Raw genomic sequence first — 4,210 nt, forward strand, 5'->3', positions numbered from 1 at the left:
GCCCCACAATCTGAGTGGTTTACTTAGGAAAAGGCAGGCACAGTGGCCTAAATTATCATTGGTTTTGGTTTATAAGTTTTATTTTTCACCAACACTTTGGTTTGGTTCAACATACCACTGAAGTCATCTAAGCATGGAGGTCCCTTTAAAGTCCATGGATGCTCCCAGGACAGATGAATTTATGTGAGAAGTGGGCCAATTTTTCCTATATAAGCAGTATTACCAAATATTGTTTTCTGTTCTCAAATAATTGCTACCTAATTAAGCATCAAACTGACAATGGCCATGTAGTTGTCATTTGCTTTCCAGAACCATCTGGTTCTGTGTTCCTGTCACCCTGACATTGCACAATGTAAATTGAGGAAGCAAAAGAACCACCACTTAAATTGGTCCATTCAAATTTCTCCTGACGCATTCTGGTTGTTAGGATTTTCCATTGCCTGGGACCTCTTTGCTTTGACTTCACCATGGGCCAGGGTTCTATAGCTGCCCTATAAAATAAATCCAGTTGCTCTATCAATAGCGACATTAGAGGCTACCAAGAGTTCTTAGCTTTTCTCAGTGTCATGGGCCTATGTACCTATCTCAGAATAATGTCTTTAAATGTACAAAAAAACTTACATAGAATTACAAAGTAAGCAACTACACTGAAATATGGTCACCAAGATATTAAAATGTGATATGTTAAAATGTTATATATATGTGCCTATTGATATATTATAAATGACCATTTTAAACATATCATATTATAATTTCAAAGTGTGCTTAAATGATATTCTGAGATATTTGCAACAACCTTCTATGGTATGGCAGAATCAGGGGTCCCCTTGATATGCAATTTGCTGCCTATAACAGTAACTGAAGGAAATGCTAAATTTCAGTTAGAGTCCGGTAAAAATAAAGATGTCATTTAAAAAAAAAATCAGGTTTATAGAACTCTTGAATTCCTTTCACAGACCCTTTGGAGGTCCATGGACCCCAGGTTAAGAATAGTCTAGTCTGGCCTAATCTTGGAAAATTTAAACGCCTCTGCTGTACCTGTTCACTTTGGTGGTAAAAGAAGACTGATATGGGGTAATTTGGAGAACAGCTCAATCCACTGAGCCATCTAGGGGATTAAAACATAATACAGTTTTAAACTACAATGTCCAGCATCCCATTATCTATTTAGGCAAGGACAAAGAACTACTTTAATTTAATGTTTTCCAATTAGTTCACCATTGAACTGGCTAGTGTGTTAGTCTCAAAGAAATAAGTCAGAAAGCTATCTTTCTAAACAGGGCTCCTTGATGGGCTTAAGGAGTAAGTGTAGACCTAGAGGCAGGTAAAATAAGGCTCTACCTGTTTAGCAAGCAGCCTCATGCATTCACAAACGGGTGACACTCAGCCAGGTTTGCACTTTACAGAGAAATAGTGTAGCTACGCTGATGCGCATCAGTTCTCTTTGCCTAATTTGGGAGCCACGTGATTCCAAGTAGGAGTCGCAGTTTGCCATTCTCTCCAGCCCTGCTCCACCTACATTAAACAGCCAGGTTTTAGTTTTCTCATTTCTGAGCGGCTGCCTGACTCTAATCATGACAAACAGGGGTGAGGCGAGGAGGCAGGAAAACCCTAGCAGGAGAGCAGGGCTTCCTCTCTTTCCTGTGCCCCATGCAGATTGTACACTACTTAAGAGCCCGTGAAAGTTAGAAACTCACCCTCTATGAAAAGCAAAAAAAAACCCTAAATAGATGTTTTTGAAAAAGACCCTCTCAGACAAAACATTTTTAGAACAGTTACTCACCCTATCACAGCATTCAATCAATGTTTATTTTTTTTCTCAATAATAACAACAACTTGTTAAAACGCTGTCCAACCGATCTGAAAGCTAAGCCGGGGAGGAAGGGGATGCTTGTCATTGCCTCCTCTCCTTTCAAGCCACCACAAATATTATGCTCTTGCTACTTTGTTTAACTTGGGCCGAATTCACTTCATAGAGTAACAGGGAGACAGAGTTGGGTCCATTAAGAATAAACTTCAGAAACCCTCTGGCTTCGGGGCTTTCTTGTGTTACTCCACCTCAACCCCAGGGGATAGGAAAGATGGGAAGATTAGCAAGGGCTTTGCCCTGCCTGTTCTTTGACTGAATGGCTTCAGAAATGCCAATTGAAATAATTATCAAGCCATTATGATGATTTGCATTAAAAATGGTAACTTTAGCAAGCAAGTCCCTGTGCTTGGAGGAGGGCAGTTGAGGGGTAGCATTTAATGTTATAAAAGGCCCATTGAAGCCATCCTAGCTTTCTGGCTTTCCGAGGATTACCGCACAGTAGTTCACAAAAAGGTTATTCTTCCAGCTCTATTTATACTCACAGTACTTACAGTGCATGCTCCCCGCACACCCATTCCTGGCATTGATTCGTGCCTCTGCCCAAACTCTCATCTGGCACAGATAAGGCTGCGGCTTCTGGAGATGGTGATGCAATGCTTGGAGCATGGCAGACAAAGAAAGGCCTCTTCTTATCAACACTTCCTTTTGCTGTTTAAGTGAAAATACCAGATGCCCTGGGTACCATTTCCTACTCCCTCCACCTCCAGCTGCCCAATTGTCCCATTGAAGCCCTTGGCTTACCCTGGATCCCCTTGGAGAATCTACTTAGGAGAATAAGGCAGGATATTAGGAAGATCAAGTTCTCACTCACCCCTTTTCTCAGTGAGGGAGGCTATTGTCTTTTGAAAGGAACCATCTTTGTTTGATAAATGTCACAGACTCTTAAAGGACCTGAAAGAGGAGGGGAGGGTGTAGTGTCTGACCACTACCAACACTCTAGGTGGCGGCTCTGAAAGGTACAGGGGGAGAGACACCACCCCTGTGCAGGACCATGTGGCCCTGGAAGCTATCTCACAGGTGATGGGGTTCAGGAACATCACTCCAGAATATCGCACTTTGGCATGCTGAATATTTCAGGTGGAAGGAATATGAGAAAAGGAATATGCATAAAGGACTTTTTGACCTTCCCCTGAAGCAGGTCGTAAGACCTTCCTGTGAGAAGTGCTGTCTCTAAATCCAGAGGAAGAGTCTATTTCTGAAGACTAAGGGACACAGAGAGACATCTGAATGGACAGGCCTTGCTAAATTTCCTCCAGTTTACTACACTTAGCCCACACCCTGACCTATCATATCTTTACATGATTCTTCACCAGACCTCACAGAAAGACTTAAGTTTCACCATTTCTTTGGGTCTTCATTTCCTTATGAAGGCTCCTGAGTCATGTAAAACTTACATTAAATAAATTCATATGCTTTTCTCCTGTTAATATGTCTTTATCAGTTTAATTTTCAGACCTAGGCAGGGATACTAATGTTATCAGAACCCCAATGTTTTTTGCCTTGGGTCCGCCTGCCTGCATGCACTGGCCCAAAGAAATGCGTAAGCAGGGATTTGCAGTATAGGAAGAAAAAATAGTTAAATATTGAATTGGCCAACATGGAAACAGGGAGCCTGTGCTCTAAACAAACCAACTCACCCTTGGTTACAGATCATATAGGGCAAAATCACAAGACACTATGGGTTAGGGGTTTGGGGTTGTGCTGGGAGCTGATTGGTCGGAGGTGAGATAAGGGTAACAACTCATTTCTTCAGGTCTTGAGGAGAGCTCTGAGGTCTTTTCCCATGTCCCTCCGTCCAGTCTCATTGGAAGGTAGCCAGGTTTGTTTCACCTTAGGGCTCAGGAGTGGAATCATAACTTAGGTAATGATGTTATCTTTAGCCTGCCAGAGGTCCAGACCCTGTTACCATTAGTCAGGTCCAGCCTACTGTCTTCTGCTGCCTCGGGGGTTGCTAATTATCTGGGGGAAAGGCTGGGTCTTTGAGAGTTGTAGAGAGAAAGAAAGAGATATAATTTCTAGATCTGGGATTTAAAACTAAATTTAATCAAAGTCATAAGGACCTTGGGTTTCAAGAGGGTCAAGGAAATCTTTTTCTTCCACTACACAGGCCATGCCTTAAACATTTGTTGAAGTTGACCAAATAAGTGCCACTGAGTTCTCTTGGGGTGCCACTGTAGTGTGCCCCAAGTTACCCAAGAAGATGGTTGACCATTTGCGTTTGTACACTCCATCCCCAGACAACTTAATCCAACAAATCTGTCCTGGACCCAGGAATCTACTTTAAATAAGCACCAGGATAATTCTGATGCAGGTGGAAGACAGAACCCAAGATTAATTTGT

The sequence above is a fragment of the Miniopterus schreibersii genome (assembly GCF_964146895.1).
Source record: "Miniopterus schreibersii genome assembly, chromosome: 10".
NCBI classification, from domain to species: Eukaryota; Metazoa; Chordata; class Mammalia; order Chiroptera; family Miniopteridae; genus Miniopterus; species Miniopterus schreibersii.